This window comes from Brassica napus, unplaced genomic scaffold (genome assembly GCF_020379485.1).
Source record: "Brassica napus cultivar Da-Ae unplaced genomic scaffold, Da-Ae ScsIHWf_2357;HRSCAF=3043, whole genome shotgun sequence".
In the NCBI taxonomy this organism is placed as follows: domain Eukaryota; kingdom Viridiplantae; phylum Streptophyta; class Magnoliopsida; order Brassicales; family Brassicaceae; genus Brassica; species Brassica napus.
The window spans coordinates 18,457-33,062 of record NW_026015716.1 but is presented as its reverse complement, the minus strand read 5'-3'; the positions used below and the strand labels follow the sequence as shown (position 1 = coordinate 33,062).

Below are 14,606 nucleotides of genomic sequence, written 5' to 3'. Positions count from 1 at the left end.
TAATTCAAGTTCTCACGTGAAATTTCTTTTATATAGATGTTTATAGTTACTAGTTATATTTAAACTATCTAATATTATTTCTATAATTTAATTGCTAAATCTATTTGGTAACTAAAGGTTTTTACATACATTAAATTATATGTAAATATATATGTACATTGTGGTAGAAAATTTACATAATTATATTACTGTATTTCCTTAATTTAGTTAAATTTAATTATTTAGTTTAATATATTTTAAATTTAATCAATTATAATAATTAATTATTATTGCTATTTTTTTTGTTAACATGTTAAGCTATTATTGTTAAATGTTATTATTATTGATATATAACTGCAACTTATACATCAAAACGTTACCAGTCATAATTATAAAATATTTGTAATTCATATTATTTTTACTGCGATTTCACTACATAAATCTACAGTTTCTACCACATAGTTTTTACTGCAAATTACATCGAGTTATAAACTTTACTGTAAATCAACTCTAGTCCACGTGATCGGTTCTTGACCTTTCTTTGATTCTTGACTAATATAGCTTTTACAAAGATGAAAATAAAGATAAGATTATTCTTTAAAACAATTATTCATTTTGAAAGCTTTATGCTTTACACAAATTAAACAACAAGTTGCCCCTCAAACTGAATTCAAGTCTTTCAATTCACAAAACACTTCGTAGGAACACTCAAGTCGTATTCATAACTTGTTCAGATTAAAAGACAAATATTTTCGCCAGTCATCAAGAACGAGATTAAGATCATGAAGCTTCTTCTCTAATCCAATACAACAATTAGCATGCATCGTACACACCAAGTTTATGTCTCTGCTCGTCTGACAAAACCCACCAAAGTAAACCGTGTCAAAGAATCTCATCTGGATCCCAATCTCTGAGACTATGCCTCGTGTTTGATCTTGTTGAACACATCTTGGTCATGTAACTCTGGATAATCTAGACGAGATTTGTACCAAAACTTGTAGAACTCAATGCTTCTGTGGTTTGATTTCACGTAAGTGAAGCCTCCGTTTACCCAATTGTCTGAGTCATAAGGATCACCAAAGAATCGATCACACGCCATCTGAAAATCCCCATCTGGATATAGCCGAGGAAATGGATCTCTAAGCCACATTATATCTTGCATCCTAAATATATATAGGAGATTTTCAAAGTTAACATCGTTTTGTTTAATTGAATTCTTATATCAAATGTAGCATTTACTATTCACACATATGGTTGTACTTTATTTTTCTAAAATTCACACACTTGGACAATAATTTTGCGTTTAATTTATTTACTGTGAACTCTTCAATTATTAATGGACTACCATGCATAGTTAGGTAGATGTAATATTAGCTGTGATATTTTTTTTAATTGCGTAGGGCCTTATGTATTAAATTCAGACAATACATTATGTGTAACTAATTTTCTTAAAACTTGGAATTGAAAATATAGATAATTTATGTTAACTTTTATATGGGTCCTATGCTAATGCAAATGTAACGCACATCCTCTAAGACAACCGTAACCGTAAGTTATCTACAAATAGATTTTCTTGTTCATAGATTGATCCAAAAGATTTTTAAAGAACAAAGATTGTAAAGGGTGATTAAGATGAGTACCGTGAAGATGAAGTTAAATCCCATTTCAAGCACTTGTGTGAGAAGCTCGATTCTCCTCCACATCATTTTGAGGTAATCAGGAGTAGCAAACAGTTTCTCGCCGGAGAAATCAGTTCCTGAGGTTTCTAAATAGTAGCAATAGGGTGAAGTTGTGAGCACCGATCAAAAGCCTTGGGATCCAAGCAAACACAACCACGTGTTGAAGTAGCTTCTGTGTTCCTTGTCCGATACGAAAGCTTTCAAGAAACAAATCGAACAGAGAGTTCGGCTCTGCCCACGCTTGATTAACGTAGTTACGATAACTGTTCGATTTCTGTGGACGCATTCTCCAGAACTTCTCTAAAACTGATTGACTTTGATCTCTGAAAGAAACAAGAAACACGTTTCTGATTAAAGATTCCAAAAAAAATCAAACCATTCCGGACAGAGCACAGATTGAGACATATGCATGACAGCATGAGTATTAACAGCTTACTGTTTGTGAGAAGAAGACGAAGAGGGTGATCGAGCAAAGGACGAGGAGAGGTGAGATTGTGACATGGAGCTCTTGAGGAAGAGGAAAGCTGTTTTGTAAAGAAGTAGACATGAAGCAGCTAAGCCGAGAAACAAGACCAAATTTTCTTCACTTCCTTTTGTCCGATCGCAGATCCCAAATCAAGAAACTTTGAAGTGGAACTAGGGAGGAGGAAGAGGAAGAGTTCATGTATTCTTGAAAAGGTTTTAAGCGTTTCTCACTTTTCTTCTCTGTTTATTTTGTCGGTTCTTATAAAGGACGTCGTTTTATAATTTTATTACGTAATGCATTTATTTATGTCAGTTTTTTTATGAATCGTTGTAGGAATTTTAAATTGTGAAATTTTGCTGTTATACTAATCAGATGATGAGACAAGTGTAGAAAACATTGAAATGATCCCGAGAGATGATTGATTTGGCGGATGAGAAACGGTCATTGGAATATTACTTCTCTTTTATAAAAATATATAGATACATTAAGTCATGAAACTTCAGACCTTCAATAAGTCCTTCCCTTTGTTTGCGAGTCTTCAACATTACATGGGCAAATAATACTTTTAGTTATGATATTTAATGCGGTTTAATCAGAGAAATACATAAAGTCGAGTACACATGGGATTGACAACAACAAAAACAACATCAGGGGTTGATTTTTTTTTTTTTTGTCAAATGTTTTTGGTCACCAAAACGGTTTTTATTTTATTCTTGAAATTGATGCACATAATCAGTGGACATTTCTTCCATTATGTTCCCAACACGTGTCCTTTGATATTTGTCTTGGTCACGTTATTTTCACTTAGTCGGGATGCCGTCATGTTATATATTATTCCGTTTATTAATCTCATTAAGTTAACGAGTATTCAAGTAATTGATAATACGAACAATGATTTGACCAGGGACTGAAGTTGATAGCTTACTGGCTAATAATACAAATATTGGGCTTACATCACCAAACTTCTCTTTTCTAGGATACTACCAAACTAATGGTAGACATCATTTTGGATTCTAATACTTATCAAGAATTGTCAATTTGGGATCGAATTTGTTATGCCTTCATCAATGGAGAGTGGTAAGAGGACGTGAGTCTATCGTCAGTCCAGCATGGGCATATAATTACATTCAGGGCAAGCAAGATTTTGTTAGATCATGATTAACGCTGAAAACCAAAGGGTTTTTTAATTTTTTTTGTCTGAATAAAAAAAAAACCAACCAATCGAGGGCCGTCACGTGTCAGTGGGATCCGCGCGAACAGTGCAAAAAACCAGCCAACAGCTATTATTTTTATTCTGGCTTTTCTGCAATCCATTTTTTTCTTTTGTGTCCCCCCTTAAAAACCCACTAAAAACTATCCCCTCCCCCGATAATCCTGCCCTTAGTCGTTCGGATATCTCCATCAAGAAATCCCGAAAAAGCAAAAGTAGATGTGAATGAGAGAAAAAAAAACTTAATTGAAGTATTAGTAAACAGTAATTACGTGTAAGCTTTGAATGTTAGGTCAATAATTTGCTACGGCGTCTAAAAAAGAAATCCTCGAATTAAATGGCATTTTGTAGTATAATCGTTGCTATTGTTCGCTGGTCAAAGTAGTACTTCTAAAATTGTTTTATTGAGTTTCCAAGCTTTGGTGGCTAATAAAGAAGAATTAAATCCCAAATTGCCCAATAAAGAAGATAAAATCAAATATAGTTCCTTGACGGGCTCTTGATCTAAGTGATTGGATCATCGTGATGGCCTTTATTGTAAAATATCATTTCAAGTATATATTATATTGTCATATAGTATAGTCCACAATGCTAATCTAGCCATCTGTTATCTTGGTTCTTGGGACCTGCGTCAAGACTTCTAATAAAACGAAAAAGATTCATCTTTATAAAGAACTCAACGTGACCAATGACACAAACAGTTTCCATGGTCTCAAGTCTTGTGAAGTGTGATGGTCTCCTTTATACCCTTTTATCAGCAGTTGGTTACAAAAAAAAAAAAAAAAAAGCTTAAAACATAATAGACTTTGTCCAACGTTCAAAAGGGTTTCATTGAGGAAACATGTAAGATACTGTTGGGTCCCTCCTAGATGAGAGAGAACCAAGTGGGCATGAGACATAATAATAATCTCATGACCTTTTGCACTGTAGACTCACAATAATAGAGTTTAGAGAGAGAGACAAAAGAGAGAAAGAGAAAAAGAGAGAAGGAGAAGAGAAAACTCGTAAGGTGATTTCAAGACTGGATTTGGAAGGTCAAACGGATCCTGATCGGGCTGATATTTTGTGAGAAGCTTCTTCAGTCAGTGGGTTAGAGGTTCACCGAAGGGATTTGGATTTCAACGGTTGGATCTTCTGTTGTCTGGGTTTTCTTGAAGCTGGTCGCCATAGTTCTTCAGCAGAGCAGTCTTGGGTGTTTGGTAAATCCAACGGTGAGATCTTCTCTTCTTGAGCTGAAATTGGCAGAGGTATTGTCGACTTGTTTATCTTGGATTTGTACGGTTGGATTAGTTCTGGAAGCCGGAATCTTGTGAGCTGAGGTCGTTTGGTTGCTGCCGGTTTTGAAGCTTTGTGTTGCTCTCTTGTTGTTGTTGTTTGTGTTGGAGATAGCTCTTTGTAGCTAGACTCTCTGTTCTGTTCAGGCTGTTGAACAGGGAGGACGTGGTTGTACTCATACCATTTATATAGTGGATTTTTGAGTGGACTACGGTCCCGTGGTTTTTCCTTCTCACATCGAGGAGGTTTTCCACGTAAAATTGTGTGTCTCATTTAGTTTTCGCAATTTATATCTTGCCATCGTCGAAGTATTTTCTTCACAGGTTCACACAAGGTCAGGGGAACACGACCATTAGTATTTCCGCTGCGCCGTGTGACTTTCCCCAACAGAGTGGTATCAGAGCTTCTGGTTTTAGAGCTTTGGTTTTGATAACTTTGGGTTGTTATTTGCTTGTGTGAAAGATGGAAAATATGAGCAGGATGATAAGCTTGAATGGTGCTAACTATCATCTATGGAAGGGCAAGATGGAGGATTTGCTCTTTGTTAAAGAATTCCATGTTCCAGTCTTCGAGGAGCAGAAACCTGAGAAGAAGACGGATGAAGAGTGGAAGCTGCAGCATCGCCAAGTGTGTGGGTTGATAAGGCAGTGGGTAGATGATAATGTGTTGCATCATATTGAGACTGAGACGGATGCTCGTTCTTTGTGGAAGAAGCTGGAGCAGTTATATGCTAGGAAGACCGGAAACAACAAGATGTACATGATCAAGAAGTTGATTGAGCTGAGGTATCAGGAGGGGACTCCGATGACAGATCACTTGAATGCGTTTCAGGGATTGCTCAACAAGTTGTCTGATATGGGCATCAAGTTTTGATGATGAGATTCACGGTCTGTGGCTTCTCGGTACTTTACCGGACTCTTGGGAGGTTTTCAGGATGTCTCTTTGTAACTCCGCGTCGGAAGGTGTTATTTCGATGGATTCAGTGAAGAACAGTGTTCTTAATGAGGAAGCAAGAAGGCAGTCGAATGCTAGCAGTTCGCGTTCAGATGTCTTTGTTACTGAGTCAAGGGGGAGAAGTACAAGTAGAGATCCCAAGAGAGACAAGAACAGGAGCAGGAGCAAGTCTAATAGATTTGCTAATATGGAGTGCTACTTCTGTCATAAGAAAGGGCACATGAAGAAGGATTGCTGGAAGTTGAAAAACAAGCAGCAAGGAAATCAAGAAGAAAAGGTGGATCGGGTGACTCTCACCGAAGATCAGTTTCTCATTCTTCTTGAGGGTGATGCCATTAATGTCGCATGCCAGGACACCAGTTGGGTGATTGACAGTGGAGCTACTACTCATGCTACATCACAGCGGGATTTGTTTTCTACCTATACTACGGGTAATTATGGTTCTGTGAAGATGGGGAATGATGCGATGGCTCAGGTTGCTGGCATTGGTGATGTTTGCTTGGAGACTAGTCTTGGTACTAGGCTGGTGCTTAAGGATGTTAAGCATGTTCCTGATATTAGGATGAATCTGATATCGACGGGAAGACTTGATGATGAGGGCTATTTCAGTTTGCACGGTGGTGGTAAATGGAAGCTCTCTCGCGGTTCTTTGATTGTGGCTCGAGGTGAGAAGTCTTCATCTTTCTATTGGATGCAGGCTAAGGTCTCCAAAGATGTTGTTAATGCGGTGGAGAATGATAATGCCATGGAGTTATGGCATAAGAGACTCGGTCACATGAGTGAGAAGGGAATGGTTGTTGTCTAAGAATGAGGTGATTCCAGGAATCTCTGGTTTGCACCTACAGAAGTGTTCGCATTGCTTTGCGGGAAAACAACACAGGGTATCTTTCAAGTCTTCCGCACCTTCTAGGAAACCCGAGGTACTGGATTTGGTACACTCAGATGTGTGTGGTCCAATGAAGACAAGATCTCTTGGTGGCGCATCATATTATGTGACTTTTATTGATGATCATTCAAGGAAGTCGTGGGTATTTCCTATGAGGACGAAGGATCAGGTGCTGGGATATTTCAAGCACTTTGTGGCATTGGTTGAGAGACAAACGGGGAAGAAGCTGAAGTGTATCCGCAGTGATAATGGTGGAGAGTATCTTGGACCATTTGATGCTTATTGCAAAGAGCATGGAATAAGGCATCAGTTCACGCCACCTCATACTCCACAGTTGAATGGGTTGGCTGAAAGGATGAATCGGACGATTGTCGAGAGGATGAGATGTTTGATCTCACAGTCAGGCTTATCGATGACTTTCTGGGCAGAAGCTTTGAACACGGTGGTTCATGTGCTGAATTTGTCACCAAGTGCTCCATTGGATGGTGATGTTCCAGAGAGGGTTTGGACTGGTAAGGATGTTTCTTACAGTCACTTGAGGGTCTTTGGGTGTAAGGCATTTGTTCATATTCCCAAGGTTGATAGATCGAAGCTTGAGATGAAGTCGCGGCAGTGTGTGTTCATCGGTTATGGTCATGATGAGTTCGGGTACAGATTTTATGATCCCGTTGAGAGGAAGCTCGTAAGGAGCAGAGATGTTGTGTTTATGGAAGATCAAACGATTAAGGACATTGACAAGTCCAAAAAGCCAACTCAGATTTTTGAGGGTTTGATCGATACAGAGGCTACTCCTTCTACATCGGTTCACGGTGAGGTTGAGGTTGAGGTTCAGGATAATACACCCAGTGCAGATGCTCCCGCACATGAAGATGGTAGTGGTGATCATGGTGACGATCATGGTGAGACACCAGCTGCTGAGAACCAACCTACTATTGTTAGAAGATCCGAGAGAGGTCTTAAACCGTCGACAAGGTATGATCCTAGTGAGTATGTATTACTTACTGATGGGGGAGAGCCTGAAAGCTATGATGAAGCTTTGGAGGATGAACACAAGGATAAGTGGTTTGGAGCCATGGATGAGGAGATGGATTCTTTTGAGGAGAACCATACTTTTGAGTTGGTGGAATTGCCTAAGGGCAAGAAGGCTCTGCTTAATAAGTGGGTGTACAGAATTAAGCATGAGGATGATAATTTGCCACCTCGACACAAGGCTAGATTGGTTGTGAAAGGCTACAGCCAAAAGAAGGGAATTGATTATGATGAAATCTTTTCTCCTGTTGTGAAGATGTCATCCATTCGGGTTGTACTTGGATTGGCAGCGAGCCTTGATCTAGAGGTTGAGCAAATGGACGTGAAGACTGCTTTCCTTCATGGTAATTTGGAGGAAGAGATCTACATGGAACAACCGGAAGGCTATGTGCAAAAGGGCAAAGAAAATTTGGTTTGCCGCTTGAAGAAAAGCCTTTATGGATTGAAGCAAGCACCAAGGCAGTGGTACATGAAGTTCAAGTCTGTTATGGGGGAGCATGGTTATGCAGAGACTGATTCAGACCATTGTGTATTTGTGAAGGTGTTCGGTGAGGATGATTTTATCATCTTGTTGCTGTATGTCGATGATATGTTGATTGTGGGCAGGAACATGGACAGAATTAAGGAGTTGAAAGAGCAGCTCAGTGAGTCCTTTGCCATGAAAGATATGGGTCCAGCGAAACAGATTCTTGGTATGAGAATTATTCGGGATAGAGGTGAGAAGCTGATTCACTTATCTCAGGAGAAGTACATTGAAAAAGTACTTAAGCGGTTTCACATGGACAAGTCTAAAGTGTTGAGTACTCCTCTTGCTCCACACTTAAGACTGAGCAGTCAACAAAGTCCGAAGACATATGCGGAGAAGGAAGATATGGCGAAGGTTCCGTATGCTTCTGCAGTGGGTAGTTTGATGTATGCCATGGTCTGTACAAGACCGGATTTAGCCTACGCCGTTGGAGTTGTCAGCAGGTTTCTCTCCAATCCGGGAAGAGAACATTGGAATGCTGTGAAGTGGATTTTGAGATATCTCAGAGGGACTTCTAATTTGAAGATTACATTTGGAGGTAAGAAGTCATTGCTTGTCAGTTACACTGATTCTGACATGTCGGGAGATGCTGATTCTAGCAAATCTACTTCGGGTTACTTGGTAACATTTGCGGGTGGAGCTGTGGCATGGCAGTCAAGGTTGCAAAAGTGTGTTGCACTATCTACCACTGAGGCAGAGTTCATTGCTGCAGTTGAAGCTTGTAAAGAGCTGTTGTGGATGAAGAACTTCTGTGAAGAGATCGGTTTCAAGCAAGAAAAGTATGTGTTGCTTTGTGATAGTCAAAGCGCTATTTGTCTCGGGAAGAATTCTACATTTCATTCGAAGTCAAAACACATTCAGAGGAGGTATCATTGGATACGTGATGTGGTTGCTTCTAAGGAAGTGGAACTTGAGAAAGTTCATACGGATGATAATGGAGCTGATATGATGACGAAGTCATTACCGAGGGGGAAGCTTGAGGTATGCCGAGAGATAGCCGGAATGGCTGTTTCTTCCATCTAGTCGGAGGGGGAGTTTGTTGGGTCCCTCCTAGATGGAGAGAACCAAGTGGGCATGAACATAATAATAATTCTCATGACCCTTTGCACTGTAGACTCACAATAATAGAGTTTAGAGAGAGAGACAAAAGAGAGAAAGGAGAAAAAGAGAGAGAAGAGGAGAAAACTCGTAAGGTGATTTCAAGACTGGATTTGGAGGGTCAAACGGATCCTGATCGGGCTGATATTTTGTGGGAAGCTTCTTCAGTCAGTGGGTTAGAGGTTCACCGAAGGGATTTGGATTTCAACGGTTGGATCTTCTGTTGTCTGGGTTTTCTTGAAGCTGGTCGCCATAGTTCTTCAGCAGAGCAGTCTTGGGTGTTTGGTAAATCCAACGGTGAGATCTTCTCTTCTTGAGCTGAAATTTGGCAGAGGTATTTTCGACTTGTTTATCTTGGATTTGTACGGTTGATTAGTTTCTGGATGCCGGAATCCTTGTGAGCTGAGGTCGTTTGGTTGCTGCCGGTTTTGAAGCTTTGTGTTGCTCTCTTGTTGTTGTTGTTTGTGTTGGAGATAGCTCTTTGTAGCTAGGTCTCTGTTCTGTTCAGGCTGTTGAACAGGGAGGACGTGGTTGTACTCATACATTTATATAGTGGATTTTTGAGTGGACTACGGTCCCGTGGTTTTTCCTTCTCACATCGAGGAGGTTTTCCACGTAAAAATTGTGTGTCTCATTTACGTTTTTCTGCAATTCATCCTGCCATCGTCGAAGTATTTTCTTCACAGGTTCACACAAGGTCAGGGGAACACGACCATTAGTATTTCCGCTGCGCCGTGTGACTTTCCCCAACAGATAGCACATCGCCCTACACATCTTAGCAAAGTAAGCCGATAAAATAGTCAATGGGCTATCTTTTTGGAAGCAATGATCTTTTCTGCCTTCACCACGGTGTTTCCCATGATATGGACAACCCCTGTCTTTACAAGTCTTTAAAAAACTCCAACTCATCCTCACCTCCTCCTCCTCCTCCTCTTCCTCCACTATGTAGTTCTCACTGAAACTTCATTGACTATGCGGATTGAATCAGGTGGATTATCGTGTCGACATCGATGAGAACACAAACCATGTTGTTATGTTGTTGTCGTAGATTGTTGTTGTTACATATCAGTTTCATTCTTCTGGACACGTGTGTATGGTTGACGTAATACGCGTGTTGCTATAGTGAATATGACTCCATCATTGTTTCAGTTTGGATGAAAAGAGAGAAGAGGTTATCGAACAGTTGGTTTTCGAAGTTGTCGTCTTTCCTATGTAGATCTTTGTAACCATACCTATTACATTTATATTAGTATTTTCAACGGTCTTAAACCTCTTTGTCTAAAAACTGAGAAGAAGAAAGAAAGGACAGTACCTGGCTACGCAGCGGAACATTCGGAATGTCTTTGGTCCGATTCTCTTCACCATAAACCTCTCTTCTTCAGAAACAGTATAGACGGGGAGGTTCTTGACGCATACAAAGACTACGACAGAGTGGATCGCGGGGAGGTTTGTGATGAAATGAGAGAAGATGTGAGGGACACCACTCGCTAGTTCCGTGTGGACTAACCCGATCCCAGGGACACGTACAAGCCCAAGGCTGGGACCGAGACCGAGGATCCAACTCATGGAAACTTTGCTATACACTTCAAACTCATATTTCTTGACTGTTACGTAATTCCAAACAAACATTACCAGAAGAGAGAATGCTGCTATGATGAGCGGAACCCATCCTCCTTCATTGACCTTTAGGAGCACAGCCGAGAAATAAGACAGTTCTACTACTAGCGAGAGAACGGCGAATATAAGGACAAGGATCCAGTGCCACCTCCACACGAGAAGCATGGTCAGCACCATCAGTAATGTGGTCACAATCATCACGACCATAACCGCAGTCCCTAATATTCACCAAGATACCAAAAGGGTCAAACAAATGCTCAAAATCTAACCAAAATACCGACCTCTATTCATGTACATCTTACTATTAAGTTAGGAACAAAAGTCCTACATTAGAAGTTAGAAGGATTTAGCTAACATGTAAGAGATATGTACCAATCCATTTATACCAGTTGGTTTTCGGTTGTAAACTCATCTAATTTAATATAGTATTAACGCTCAGTCTAATCGAACTATAATTGACCAAGCTAAACTAGACTCATCGATCTTTGCCCAAACATTTCAAGATTAAGGATTAAAGATACATTATCTAGAGAGAGACATATTAGAGACAAAATCCAAAATCTCAGAAGTTAGAAAGGATGCTAAATAATATATAAAGAGATGAGACAATGTACTTAATAAATAGTTTTAGGTTTGAAGTTAATCTAATTTAATAGGGTATCAGAGCTCAATCCATACTTTCTAATCCGATCCATAAGTCATCATGCCTAAAGTTGGTCCACTAAATTTGATCAAATATTATGAGATAAATGGTCAAAGAGCCATAATATCGATCGAAATGGCGTATTAGAGGCACAACTCCACGTAGGAAGTTGCAAGAGATCTTAAATAATATATAAAAGATATGGATTAGGTCACTTGCTACCAATTAATTATAGGTTGGTAAATCATCTAACTTAATACTTACCATATGCATTGCCGATATCTATTTGGTTCTTGAAACTCGCAGTGACGGCGATGCAACCAATCATGAGTATCCAGTTAATATCAGGGCAATATATCTGAGAAAGGAACTTCTTTGAAGTGTGAACAATTTTAACTCGAGGGAAACACCCATGAGACACAGCCTGTTTGATCAGTGAATAAGTCCCTGATATGGTAGCTTGGCTCCCAACGATTGCAGCTCCGGTCGCCACTATTAACATCGGCCATATACGCTTTCTATGGGGCCAAAGCAAAACAGAGTTTCAGTGTTCTGAAAAAGCACACTATGTATGACTTCAAGACTTGTAAAGCTTTTGGAAAAGGTCTAGGACAAACCCGGGATAGATGCATAGAAGGCGTCTTTGTAGTGTTCCTTGTGGTTCACAAGATACGCAGCTTGTCCGCAGTATGCTAGAAGTAGACAAGGGAATACAAAAAGTGTAAAAGCTAGCTGTATCGCTTGTAAAGGGAAATAAGAAATGTCTGCGTATAGTGCCTCTGTGCCTACAATTTTAACAATAAACATTTTATAAGTAGTTTCTAACTTTCGTTATGGGTAATAGAAACATTTTAGAGATAGCTGTAAAAAAAAAAAAATTATCTGAAGCTAGCTTTACCTGTTATGCTGAGAAGAATGCCACCGAGAGAAATCCAACCATCTTGTCCTCGTCTTCTGAAGTACACATATATATATATTTTTTTTTTTGGTCAAACCATACTTGCATTTATCTTAGAAAAGTTTAACTCCATCAAAGGAGGATACATAAAAGCTACTGCGAGCCAAACAAAAGAAGAGACCATAAGAAATCGTATCAAAACGATAGATAGAATGGCGATACAGATCACAAGAAGAACCATAAGAAATCGTATCAAAAACGGCTTCATAAGCTTCTCGAAAGATCGTATCTAGTGTAACCCATAGGACTACACACACTGCATCAGACGCGAGTGTCGTGTTTGCAGATGTTGTATATACCAGTGGCTCCAATGAAGAGGAACCAAATAAGGACAATTGGCGCAAAGAGCCATCCAACCTTGTCTGTACCATAGTGTTGCATACTGAACAGTCCAATTAAAATAACGATAGACACAAACACAACGATGTCTGCAAAACAAAAGGATCATAGCAAGTGAGCAAAAGCTAAATCGACTGGAAACTTGAATTTAACATGTTACCGGTGCTCATTTTTGGATTGTTGACTTTGATCCCACCAGTAGCTGAAAGAACTGTGAAAAGGAAGGTTTTGTAAGCTGGACAGTGTTCTTAAAATTGGGTTAAACGTCTACTAGGCGGCAAATCGGTCATAAGCGGAAAAAAATTGTAGTTGGCGCCTAAATGTGCATGACCCTATAAAACGTTTAATTATCGCCTAGTGATTTTTTGAAGATTGGCTGAAAGTTTGACAAAACTTGCCAAGTTAAAGAAGTAGAAAAGGAGGAGGAGCTTAGTTACCAGAGATGGCTGGGGTTAAGATACCATCACCTATCATCATACACGTCCCTAGAAGAACAATGACCAGAAGGGCTCTCTCTTTGAATGTCTACTCTCCAACCACTTCTTTGTTTTAGCAGCAAAAGATCCTTCAGCGACTAAAGTTCGACTATAAGTCGTGAGATTCTCATCGCTGCGTTGTTGATTCGGGATGAGATTGACGTTAGCATGCCTACAAAGCAATGAGAATATAGCTAAAGTCCCACCTGCGCACAAACATTCATCAGTATACACTAAACCGGTTTGGTTTGAAAACATCGATCAACCTTGTTTTTGTTTTGTAGCTTACCTTGACCATTATCATTAGCTTTGCAGACAATGAACACATACTTGATGAGAGGTATAAGCAGAGAGAGAGTAAATGATTAAAGAAAGAGCTCCAATCACATCTTCACTATCATTAATCCCATCAGGAAATGTATTGTAGAACACATACAATGGAGAAGTCCCTAGATCGCCGTAAACTATCCTAGACTTTGGAATGATAGTCTTAGTAGCATCAACATTGATAGGCCCTGATGAAAACACAAAACTAAAAACCTAAACTCTCTATATGAAACTTAAACTGAGTAAACAGACTCAGTAGTTACCTTTTCTTTGTTCATGTTCTTGAGCATATTAGCTTCTTTCATGGGTTGATCGAGTCCCTCCTCAAATTCTCTCATAGCTTCTCTGTCTCTTTTTTCAATCGTGCTTTCTCCTTCTGTAACAGATGATTCTACCGTTTCCTCCATTTTTTGTAATCCTGATATCAGACCAGAGTCGAAACTTTCTTTGTTTGGGCCTGAGTATAAGAAGAGAGTCGAGTTATTACAGAGCAACTAGTATCTGGTCAACTCTGGTTCTGTCATGGAATGGAAGGCTAGTAGGCTACAACTGAAAACAAACCTCAAACTTGTAAAAAAAGCGACACTCCCTTTTTATAGGATTTTTGTGTGTTTGTTTATTTTGGTATATACTTTTTTCTTTATTCAAATATTGGCATATACTTTGATTTGTGATTGTGGCATACGATGAAGAAACTAAAGAGTTGAATAAAAAAAATTTGAATTCCAGAGAAAGAAATAATTTATTGGCACCGTGTGAAAGTGGTTGTTTATGGCCTTTTAGCATGATTATATAGGTTTAGAAGCTTGTCTATTATTATTAACGAGATAGGAGTATATATACATCAAAGTATATACTAGGGTACTTAGGAAGTTAATTACACTTAAGTCCCTTATTTACATATTCATGTATACGCTCCCGCAAGCTGGAGGGGCCTTGACAACTCCAAGCTTGTTAGTTGCATCCAGGAAAGGTGTTCTTGGCAGGGGTTTTGTCAGGGCATCAGCCAGTTGTTCCTTTGTAGAAACATGTGTTACCCGAAGCTGGCCAGACTCTATCTGTTCCCGTATGAAGTGGTAATCCAAAGCAACATGTTTCATCCTCGAGTGAAAAACTGGATTGGCGCAGAGATATGTTGCTCCAA

General features: G+C 39.3%; 2 pseudogenes; both read right to left on the bottom strand.

The window, feature by feature from the left end:
• Positions 1–698: 698 nt before the first annotated feature.
• LOC125600661 lies at positions 699–2,322 on the bottom strand (annotated as a pseudogene).
• Positions 2,323–3,930: 1,608 nt separating this feature from the next.
• LOC106421041 lies at positions 3,931–13,869 on the bottom strand (annotated as a pseudogene).
• Positions 13,870–14,606: the final 737 nt, after the last annotated feature.